This window comes from Taeniopygia guttata, chromosome 1, assembly GCF_048771995.1.
Source record: "Taeniopygia guttata chromosome 1, bTaeGut7.mat, whole genome shotgun sequence".
NCBI classification, from domain to species: Eukaryota; Metazoa; Chordata; class Aves; order Passeriformes; family Estrildidae; genus Taeniopygia; species Taeniopygia guttata.
Genome location: NC_133024.1, coordinates 56,429,547 through 56,442,534, shown reverse-complemented (window position 1 = coordinate 56,442,534; position 12,988 = coordinate 56,429,547).

Sequence of the window (12,988 nt, the reverse complement as noted above, 5' to 3'; positions counted from 1 at the left end):
TCCAAAAAAGGAGTGCAGAAATCCAGGCAGGCTACTTGGTTGGCCTTGGTCTATCAATTCTGTTTTGAATTTTGACCTATACCATATTTTCCCCTGTAGTTCCCAGTTAGGTTTCTCAGGAGTTATGTACCCAAAAAGACTTGAGAACTTGCACACTGCTCAGATTTTAGCTTGTCTTTATATAAAATATAGTAACTCAAAGAAAACTCTATTCTGTGTTTGAACACAGAATGCTTTGTGAGGATCCTCCCTTTCCCTTAGAACATGGCAGGTACAACTAAGCATCAAAGAGGGCATTGCCTCTTGCTAGAAACAATCAAAAATTTGCCATCTAAGAAAGAGCTCAGGGTTATACAATAAATCCTACCGATGAGAAAAACAGCATTTAAGTCTTATCCTTCTCCAAGTTCCCTGGAAAAACATACACATATTTGAAAAGTGGTGTAGAAGCTGAAACATTTAATTTGTGCCATAGAGAGCCACCTGTACTTCTTGACTCAGCTCAAAAAAATTAGCACCCTAATTTCATTCTTGGCTGAATGGGCAAAATTAATCCAGCTGAAAGTGGGACTGGAATACAACTTCTTAGCTCTCAAGTCTATGGTGTTATTGTCTCAGTTACTTAGGGTCAATTCATTTTTAGCTATCAGAGACAATTAATGGTAGTAGTCAAAATAACTTAATAGGCACTTTTAGGGTGAAATTAATTTCATCCTAAATTCAGAGTTCCCAGATCAGTGAGACTACTCAGGGGTTAAAAAATTTGAGCCGAATTGTAATAAAAGGGGTCTTCCAAAATATTTTCAGTTTAGTTTTCTGTGTTTAGGTGGGATTAATTGCACCTGATTTTCTTCTGAGCAAATTAGAGGTTGATAGCTATTAACCTAAGCTAAGGTTAATATTAGGCTGAAATGAACATATTCAATCAGAAACAGAAAATTAAATTCTTATAGGATCCTGGGTTGCTTTACTGAATGCAATAAGGAAACATTTTCCTTCTTCCCTTGTGTTTTGTTTGTATTATCCCTTCTTCTGTATCCTAGTCTCTGAAAATCAGATAGTAAAACAGACCAGATTTGATTCAGTCATTAATATAGTTGTCTCAATGGTCAGTCTTTACCTTTGTCAAAATTGCAGTTAGTTTAAAAACCAGGAAAAACTAAAAAGAAAAAAACTCATAAAGACTACATATAGATCACAGTAAAAGAAGAAAAGATATTGATTTAACCAATAAAAGGTAGTCTAGCCCCTATGCATTTAAATCCTCCCCCCAAATTATAAACAAACAAAAAATCTCCCTCTAATTTCTCTGTAAGTGTAACTCTATGCAGTGTACAGGCACTTCAGAGAGGCGCCCAGATGTTTTTATTTCCCAAAAACAAGATAGCAGAGCTTCCCCATAATGTTTTTTCAGTAAGACAATTCCATCAGGGAACCCCCATGGGAATCCACTTCCCATTAATACCTCTAAAGTGCTTCCCTATCTATGTCATACACTTGGGGTAGACACCCTGCTGCCCTCTTTTGCAGTCTGTGAGGTCTTTCTTTTCCATATCACTCTGCAACCTATAAATGCTTATTATTCCTCTCTTCACCTTTGTAACTGTTTGTTACTTAAAATAAAAAATTATGTATAGAAAAAGGTCAGCAAACACCATGTATATAATTTTGTACTTTGTCTGTTTACAGTTAAGGAAAAAAAAAATCACTTGTAACTTAAATGCCTGTATGAATGTTGTTCATTAGTTAAAAAGGAAAAAAAAAAGTCAATATTGTGTGAAAAGATCATGGAAAGGGGCTGCAAGATCTGGAAAAAGCAATGAGTATAGAAAAAATATTGTAATAAATGGTAATTTGGTTTTTCCCTCAAAAAAAAAAAAAAAAATCTAAGGCCAGACCAAAATTTTACTCTATTGATTTTAGTTGGCTTCATACGGAAGCATGTAAACCTTATTAGCACTGGATGTTATGTTTTGTTATTTGAGAGTTAGACCTAACTCATAAAATAACAATTAACATTATCTTACATATACAATGGATAACATATACATATGTTATCCATTGTATATGTATATATACATATACATGTTGCTTAAAAGTCATATACAGCTAAAAATACAGTTTAATTTTACTGTCACGTTATACTACAGGGTTTTGAATGATTATTTGTTGCAAAGTATCATATAAATATTTAACTAGAAATAACTATGCAGGTATTTTAGACATTTTTCTGAAACCATGCAATGAAACAGGACTGTCATGATATAGACTATTCCAAAACTATAAAACCAGCAAAGGCATACATTCTTGATGATAACTCATTAATGCTTGTAAGACATTCAGCGAATAATGGGAATATCCACAACTGGTAGTGAAAAATGATGGCAGATTAAAACTGATTATAAGATAAACATAATATTTAGAAAGTTCACTAAAATTATACATTTGAAAAGGACATTTTTTGCTTGAGTTTGTATGCCTTGTGCCTAATCCAGATTATACTGATTGGAGAAAGCTAGTAGTGTTAAAAGGTAAACTATACCTACTATGAGCAAATATGTATATCTTTATGCTTTATATGTGATCTATTTACTGTCTTATACGGGATGGGCTGTATTCCAATAAATTTAAGCCATTATTCACTGAGTTCAAGTTATGCTACTGGGGGTAATTTTTCTCATATTTTGCAGTTTTATCACTTATTGTGCCTACTAAGTCAATTCTGGCAATATACTGATAATGCATTACAGTTAGTCAGCTAGCCAATGTTACTTAAATGAGACTCATCCCATTAATTTCAGGATTATTATAGTGGTTTATGTTGGCCATAGACATCAAGCCTTATATGAGCAATGCCCAAATCACTAGTCTTTTCATGTATTTTCCCTAGGGAGACCTCCTATCATTAAAGGTGCCTGGTACCATGATGCTTGTCTATAAATTATAATTCTTTATAGAGCTGTTTTTGCTTTCTCTTAAACCTGTCATGCAACACATAAGTATATTTAATGACTGACTGCACAAACAGTAAGAATCTGTCATTAACAGATTCGTAACAAATATAATTACAAAAATTTTCAAGGAATACTATTTAAAAGGCAATTTACATTTACAAGAGCTTGTATTAAAAAAAAAAAAAAACAAGAAAAAAAAAAAAAGAAGTGAATTATTTTAGAAATTAAGAAGAAAAAAAGCCCAATAAACTTGAAAAGAGGGAATGAAGATATGTGAGTGACACATTTGTAAATAGGGGCTTTGTTATATTATGGAAATAGAGATTCATTCTTTTGGTTTCACGTCCAGATTTTTCTTATTTTCTATATAAATGATAGTCAGTTTTTAGACTTGGAAATTTGCCATTTCATATATATATATATATATATACACACATATACATATAGAAATCTTCTTTGTTATGGATTAGAAAAAATTAACAATAAATCAAATTCACAAATGCTTGCTAAGCAAAAACTGGCAGTTTTTCACAGCAAAAAAGGCTGGATTGATTTTGTGGTATCAAAACAAGCTATCTACACTTTCATACCTCAGCAGAGAAATAAACTAACATTACATTTCTACTGCTACAAGCTTGTGGTTTATATTTTTCATGTATGTTCCCTGGCTTAAGTTATAAGGGAGTAGTTGTTGAAGGAGTACTTCTGTGTATAATAAGTGTTCACAGAGGCAGGAATGATAAGTAGCAAATTTGCTTTCCATAAATTTAAATGTAGGAGTCCTACTTTTACAGATTTTTAAGCTTTATTTAATTTATCAACCAAAATTGACTGTGATGGATGAAGCAACTTTTATAATCCATGTAGCAATATATTTCACTAATATTAGTACTTTTTCTGTGAATCATCTGCACACCAGCAATCTGATCATGAACAACCAAAATCAGCAGGAAATGTGCTGTTGAAATTCTGTGAAAATAAAACATAGCAGAACACTGAAGCTGCCTTCCTGTTGCTGAAGATTTTTCTGCCACAGCTTCTTTTCTAGTTGCTTCTCTGTAAAGATACATTTATATGACACAGTACAGTGTCATGTAGGAAGAACCATACTGATGCAGAATAACTAATTATCAGTCATATTAGCCTGGAATTGTGCCATATCTCATATCAGTAGCACTTCTGGAACCTCTGCTACACTGCTACACTGCGGAGCATCAGGTGACATGCAATCTGTGAGCCAATCCTCTCCACCTACCAAACATTTGCCTAGTGTTCAGAGTCCTATTGAATAGTCATGCTTTGTTTAATAAGTCCCAAAACATTATCACACTGTTCTGTTAATTCTCAGCAGTCATTGCTGTTGCTCCAACACTATGGCATTAACTACTTATATGCTTTTCATTTGTAGCTTAAATACTTTTCCAGATAATGAGTTGAACTGATGAACCAGGCCATAAGTACTAATTTATTCCTTAAAACAATTCCTGTAATATGCAGTTTGGAAACTATACTTTTTCTTAGGAAAAATAAAATATGTAAACTGATAACCATAGTTCCTTTCCCAATTTTTTTATTTGCTCAATTTTCTGCACTCAGGAAAATTGTTTTATGTAAACCAGTGTGACTTAGAAGGCTTAGTACCAGACAAAAATACACTTTTTTTTTTCTTTTTAATACAGGTGATAGTAAAAGGGTTTTAAAATCATGCGGAAAATAATTTAAAATCATGAGGAAAATAAGCTTAGTAAGCCCTGGAAAAATAAATACCTTAAGCACATGAAGAACTAGTACTTGCTAGAACTGCACCTGTGTAGCTAGTACATGATAAATGATATAATTGTTAGATGTGATGATTGTTTAGTAATTAAATATAATTACTGTTTAATCATAAGAATAATCATGAGAAACTGTGGTCAGGGACCTAAGAAAGATCACAAGAAACTCATGTCAATGTATACAATATAACAATATAGGTTTAATAATTAATATGTAAGGTATATAATGATAGAATATAAAATATGTTCAGCTTGAAAGCCATGTCGGAGTCAGATTTGGGTCTGTACTCCTGATTCCCAAAGCTCTTAATAAAAGCACCTGCATATAATCATATCCCATGATTATGTGTGTTTCCAAACACTAACACAGGGTCTCAGGAGTAAAGGGCTGGAGCAAGGTTTTGGGGATCCAGACTGATCTTTCTTCTTTCAGAAGGATGAGTCAGCAGCATTAACTTCTCTGACTGGTTTTATTCTGCCTTCTGAAGACTGTTGCATTTTGGAATAATGAAAATGTAAGCTGTATGTAACTGAACTCCTAAACTGTCCCTGGTTTAGAAACCTTTAAATCATACTTATATGTCAATACATTCAGATGACAGTAAACTTCCTTTATGCATTCTAGAGACAAGTAGAAACGGTCATTGACTATGTAAGCAGATGTGGATCTTTCATTCTTATCTAAACTTTTATCTCAATTGCCTAAAGTTAGTTAGCTTCCCAAAGTATGAGAAAAAAACATTTCAGTATTTTCCTTTAACATGGAAAGGTAGCAGAAATTTCAAACAGTGAAATTTCACTGAAAGGAAGTGGCAACTCCTGCACCTAGGGAGGTTTAACCCCAAAGTTTGGGTACATGCTCGTGGAAAGGAGAATGAAGCAAAGGGTCTTTTCATTGACACCCAGTGACAGAACCAGTGGCATACACTCTAACACAGAATATTCTTCCTGAACATCAGGAAAGATGAGAGCGACTGATCACTGGCTCAGGGAGGTTGTGGAGTCTCCATTTCTACACATATCCAAAAACTCTTTGGATACAGATCCTGTAGGAGTGGAAGGCCAGACCAGATGATCTTGAGAAGTCCCTTTCAACACAAATATTCTGTGGTTCTGTGTATATTAAAATATCAATTGGGTCTTCTAAATTTCTAGTAAGCCGGCTGTCTAGGCCTGCAGACACCTAAAACTCCTTCCTGTTCACATCTGTACAATGCCTTCAGTCTCAACAGTCCTACTTAGAGCCTTTACACTGGCATGATTTCAAATCCAAATTTTCTCTGCATTGGAATGGGCTAGAGCCAATGGAAGTGAGATATTTTATATGTACAATGTAGTTCAGGGGTTATAGAATTATAGAACCATTTAGGTTAGAAAACAACTTTAAGATCATAAAGTGCAAGTGTTAGCCTGTCACTGCCAGTTCTACCACTGCCAAGTCTAAAAGTAACACACCAAACCATGTGTCTAAGTTTAAATATGTCAAGGGGTGGTGACTCAAGCTCTCCCCAGGCAGCCTGTTCCAAGGCTTGACAACCCTTTTGGTAAGGCAATTTATCCTACCTCTCCGCAACTTCCTTTCAGGTAGTTTTAGAGAATGACAATAAACAACCAGGTTTAAACAATGCCAGCTCCCTCAGCTGCTCCTCATAAGATTTGTGCTCTTTGAACTTTCACCATCTTTGTTGCTCTTCTCTGGACATGCTCGAGCACCTCAGTGTCCCTGTAATAAGGGGTCCAAAACTGAATACAGCACTAAGGCATGACCTCACCAGCGCCAAGTACAGGGGGATGATCACTGCCCTGCTCCTGCTGGCCACAGTATTGCTGATACAGGCTAGGATGCCAAAGGCCTTCTTGGCACACACTGGCTCATGTTCAGCTGGGTGTCAACCAGTCCCCCAGATCCTTTTCTCCTGGACCTCTTTCCAGCCACTCTGCCCCCAGCCCATAACATTACATGGGGTTGTTGTGACCCAGTGCCTGGCCTTGTTGAGCTTCTCCCAATTGGCCTCAACCCATTGATTCAGCCTGACCAGATCCCCCTGCAGAACCTTCCTGCCCTCGAGCAGATCAACAATCCTGCTCAACTTGGTGTCACCTGCAAATGTACATTTGATCCCTTTTTCCAAATAATCGCTAAAGATATCACATAGAACTCACATTAAGCTATTAAACAGAACATGTAACTCAAAGGCCGCAATACTAGTCTCATATCTACTCTTTTAATTACGTTTAAGCTCTACCTTAGGTCCCCATCTTTCCTGAAACTGTACTTGGAGGCACTGTCCAGACTTCTATGTTCAAATCCATGTCCATGTCCATGTCCATGTCCATGTCCATGTATGAAACCCACTGTGAACCTACCATCAGGAAAGCACAACATTCAGTATCTTTGCTGGATTTAGATGCTGATTTTTTTAAACAATTAATTTTAGAATTTCAGACTCCATTATAGTTTCATATTAGTTCAAGACTTTTGTGGGTTTGATGTTGAAATCATAAAGCTACTCCTCACACTCTAAAGATGATATTGACATAATGTGCCCATATCCACCAGTTCATGCATCACCATTCATCAATATCATTCTGAAACAGAAAACCATGTTATTCATACAATAATTATTTTAATCAAAGCAGAAGTGGGGCAGGGAGAAAATAATTTACCAACTCCTCTGCCCCCCAAAAAGACAACCAAAAAAAACCCCACCAAACCAAAATCAAAAAACACCAATATGCTTTGCTGCTCAATATTTTTCCTATGCCTCTTTCACCAGTTTCCTTTTTTTTTAATATTGCAGCTGATGTCTGTCAAACAAATTAATTGACATGGCAAAATATGTGCAAGAGAAGTCACTCAGTTTCAGATAATAAGCTTAGATACCACACACCTGGCATTTTTTGACCTTTTAGGTATATTCTTTTAGATTCTTTTAGGTTGGATAATTCAGGAACAATCTGTCTTTAATAACAATATTCCCTGTAGTATACTTAAGTAATGTTAAAGGCACAGCACAAACTGACAAAAGCAAGGCAATTTAAAGTTATGATGGATACTGCCTTTCACTTAGCCTATTGTGCACAGTTACAAGTATTGCAGAACAAATCATTCAGTGACCTGAGAGCCTCCCTGTAATGAGTAAGTATAATGGAACAAGTCAAGCCTGGAGTATTATCCTTCACACTGATTTTTCCCTTGCTTTTGTCAGTGTCTGTGATAATTTGGCTTTTAGCCTGTTAATTTTCTCCATTTACAAAATGCTCCCCATGGAAGTAGTTGCCTGCCATGGGGATATGCAATATGAGACTTCTTAAAATATGTATTGTTTAATTATATATCAAGGTACCAGTAGAGCAGCAATTACTATTTTATATTTCAATGACTGTTAAACTCTACACCATTTTCTACTATGACTTTCTCTCCTGAATAACCATATTGCAGACAAATCAGAAATGGGATTTTCCATATGTTTGAAGTTACCCAGTTAGTAATCCTAGAGTATTACTTGTCATAATCAATAACTCTAACCAGAATGTAAGTTAATTTTGTGAAATAAATGTCCACTTACATTGATGAGATTGGCTGTTGACACTGATTGGCAGACAGAAGTGTGTCTTTTTGGCAGAATAGAAATGTAATAGTTATTGAAAAATGTGAGCAATAAAAAGCTACTGTTCTTCTTTAAAATCTAATAAATACAAAGAAATCTATATCTAAACTTGTTCTATCTTGTTTAGGTACCAAGGGGCTTTGAATGAAAACAAAATAGAAAAAGTGTTTTGCTTCCCTAGAAGAGGAAAGAAAATGGACAAAATAACTCCATGATTTTTTCTCCTCTAATACACACACTTTTTCCTCTATCCATCTGCTATGACACCAGCTGCACTTGGTGCCTATTGTATATGGAGTGTATATGAATATTAAGAAGGAACAGGTAAGAGAATGCATTACGTGTTGTCAGTTAGTTATGGTAGGAGACAATCAGTTAACAGATTTGCAGAGACAGGTGGATCTTCTCAGGAGAATCAACGAGTTTAGGAGGAGCTGGGATGACACATGGTTGCTGTTAGTCTCAGCAGGAGTGACAGCAGAGGGGGAGGAGGGTTGGCTGTGCATGCAGCAGGTAGAGCTTGGGGCAACATGCCCGTTGTTTTCCTGTGCAAGACATTGATAGCCAGACTAAGGAAAAAAAAAAAGAGAGACCATTGCATAAAGTACTTTTGTTGTTTAATTACATTTGAATGGCTGTGTATCACAATGAAAATGTAAAATAAAAATAATTAAGGAAAACACTAAGAGCTATTTTCTTGCAGTGATGTAAAAGAAAAGATCCTTTGCCAGACCTCATAATTAACAGACTTTTTTTTCTCTGGGAAAGGCCCTTGCACGTCTTCTTTCCCTGGCTACATATCCTGAGACCAGACCTACTTAATTTGTATGAGATAATTGAAATTATTTGTTTATTGGGCTCCTTTAAAGCCTGCCCTACCTAATTCTTCTGTTCCTTTTTTGATCTATGTAAAATAGAAGCACTTTCATGATGTATGGACACTTGCCTGTAGTCCTTGCTTTGAAAAAAATAGCTCAGAAGGTATCACATCTTCATGATCATCCAGTCCTTCTTCACCCCTTGAAGAGAAAAAAACAGAGCAAGAGAACCTGAACACTTACACAGTATTAGTAGGACAATGTAGTTCTTTTTCCTGATCATTGCTTAGCAACTTCAATAAAGTTGTAGAGGTTTTAGCAACCATCTTTCACTGTCAGAAACAGTACAGCTCTCCAGAACAAGATTTTAAAATCTAGTTTCTCTAATTTAAATGTTCCTGCCCCAGGGATTGTTGTTCCAGTTGTGATAACTTCTTTAATATGTGGATGGAGTCTTGCAGCTTAATTCCCTGCAATGCAGATACCTATTCAGATTCTGTTGCTGGTTGCATTACCTCAGACATACTTCCATCTTTTTTCTAAGGCTCCTAAGTTAGAACAGTCAAAAACCATTGCTAGTGGAGAGGCACAGAAACATTTGAAGATATTTCAACACTTAGGTACCCTGAATTGTGTTGCCAGGAAAAATTGCCCAAATAGCTTAAATGGAATTAAGATCAAAGCAGTTTAGTGATTTATTAATGACATGTAATTATCCAGAAATCAGTGAGCTATACATTCAGGATCAATATCAGTAATACAACAGTTAAGCAACAACGCTAGACACTTACAAAATGCTAATAAGCTCCTACAAGTTTCTAAACACCCTTTCAGTAACAAAACCTTCCAAAATTTTTGTGCCCCCCTACAATTCTCCAACACTGCAGCCAGAGGCCAGTGGCATCCCTCTCTGGCAGTACAGTTTTTCCAGTTGCTTACCTCCTGTGGGAGATGTGAGCTCTCCAGCTGTGTGACAAAGCCTCCTACAAGGTTGTCTGTTCCTAGAAGTGAGGTGGTGCTGAGTACTGGTCACATGTGTCATCTCACTGTGGTTCCAGGCCCTTCCCCAGCATCGCTTTGTGGTATTGGGCTGCCCTGTCTGGGCTGCAGTTGGGTCTTTAATGTGACCATTTTGAGTGCAAATACCCTCCCGACCACTTTGGCTACATTCAATCTCCATGTGCACTGAGCTTTTAATTTCTAAGTTATCCTGGCTATCTGCCAAGGGAGTGTGCACGCACCCTCACAAAACACCTGCTGAGAGTTCCCATCTCTCTCACTTATTAGCATTTGAAAAAGTGAACAGAAACTGGGCTTCACCTGTTTTAGGCATCTCAGTTATTTTTGCTACTGTGAATGTTGACCAATGTGACTAATCATAAACCAGAGCTGTCACTCTCAGTAAGTTCAACTGGAAAGGTGCCTACTTATTTCAGGATCAAAATTGATTCATGAAAAGTAAACTAACATTTTGACTCTAGAAAGTCTGATTTGCACATCTGATGGTACACTGTGGTTCTAAACATCATCATTTTATAAGAAAACCAATTTGAAAATGTTATGCGGTATTTTCTTTGTAGCGGAAGTACTAAGATTTTAATTCTAGCTGTGACCCCGATTCAAAGCTTCTAACTTTTGAATTTATTGGCAAAGTCTGCCAAAAATTGAAAGTCTTCTCTGCAGAAAAGCCTGCTTGCTGTTGCTTTCACTTTCAGTCAAAGCAGTGCAAAGATAGTAAGTATATGAAGTAATGAGCAACTTTTCTCTCATATCTGTTCATATAAATATTGGCAATATCTTCACAATTTCCAGATCCAAACCTTGGTTTTCAAATCTCCAATTTAGTGGGTAAACATCCAATTCCTATGCAGGACATATCAAAAGATCTTTGAACCTAGTGAGAGTCATTAATAACATTTAGAACAGCCTAAGGCCCTTCTTGGAGTGTCAATATCTGATTTGGCATGTATTCTCAAGAAAAAAAAAAGGAAAAAAGACTAATGCCTTAAATTCTTCTCTTAATACATTTCTTCATTGTTATACAGCTAGAAATATGTGGCAATACAATATAATTAAGAAATGAAGGGTAGGAAGACATTTGTTTATATCTTATATTTAGCACAGCAGCATTTTTAACTGTAGGATGAACTGAGTTTTAACCTATTCATTTCAGCTAACAACTTCCTTTATTACATAAAAAATAAGAATGATTTTAGGCATAAATGTTAGTGTTTGTTAATATCAAGACCATATAGACTAGGTCTTTAAATGTATTCTGCTTAACTATTTTCATGATTAGTTCAGTGAAAAATAAAAAAAGGGTACTTAATAGAGGTTGTCACTGTCATTGCTAGAAGCGATTGCTCTTAAAAATATAAAAATATTAAAAAGCCAGCTGAAAGCATTGTTATGTAAAAAGACTATAATGTGAAGATTAACATCAAGATTGTACAGCACTAATGGCACTTTGCCATTTAAGTTGTCTGTTTATAATATATCAGAGATAATATTGGCTTCTTTGGAATTTAGATATACCTCCCAAACCTCAATAATATTAAATAACTGACTTACACAATTTTTTCTCTTCTCAGTATCAGTTGTTTCAGCACCACTAGTATGTGTCTGTCTATATCCCATTTTTAATAATCTTCCTTTCTCTCACCCAAAACCAGTTTCCAATGCAAATGGATTCCTGTATAAAATTATACCCCTGTACACACATTGCTACTTCATGTTCTCAAAGACATGTTGTCATTTCTCATATTATCATTAACAGGCAAGTTCAGCCATATGAATATATCCTATCATATCCTTTCTAGTGCCTTAAAGAAAAACAATCATGATGTAATGTAATGTAAATATACGTTTTGTCTTCAAAATAGCAGAAACTCTGATCCTTATTTCAAAATTAATATTTTAATTACTGCAAAATTTTTAAAAGTGGAAAAAAAAGGAGGGGTCACAGTCCACAGAAAGACCTGTAGACACTCTCATAATTGCTATACTGACCTGATACTGTTCTCAAAAGAATGTTAAGAATTTCCTCAGTTCAGAAGAAAAAAAATTGAGGAAAAACTTAATAAGAGTGTAGTAACCTCTATTAAAACAAACATAAAATTTTATGGATGTTATATATATAGCATTTTTACAGTAACTGTTTCAGAAGCTCCTGGTTTTGAACTGGCAAAAAAGACGCTATTGACTAATGTTTTCATAACTAATTAAATGGATTAGGATAAAGCACTGAAGTGACAGAGACATCTTAAAAGGGTAAAGTCTACTAGTTCATTCTCCTCCTGGTACAATATCATTTCAAAGTATGTTATTCACTCTGGTTTTAAATGGCTTAAGCAATAAAAGCTTTATTACACATTTGACACAGTTTTGTAACTGGAAACTCTAGCATGGTTTTCAGAAAATTGAACTATATTCTTTTTCTTTTAATACTCCTTACACTACTCTAAAAATGCCCTTTTCTTCTACTCTTTGAAGCAGTAATTTGTATATTGTTATCCTACCCTTAATGAACAACTTGATCTCACTTTTTTTTCCTGATTCTCCTGGTTATTCTCAATACTTACAGTTCCATGACTGCCAGTCCTCTAACTTTTTGTTTCTGGTATCTCTGTTAACATATAAAAGATATAAATACTAGTGATAGCCTGTTTGGTTTTTTTTGAGGTTTTTTTGTTGTTGTTGTTTTTTGGGGGGGTTTTTTGTTTGGTTGGTTGGGGTTTTTTTGGTTTTTTTTTTTTTTTTTTTTTTGGGGGGGGGTTTGAACCATTATACCTGAAAGTCAAAATGTTCTGTAGTGTATACTCATAAGTTCT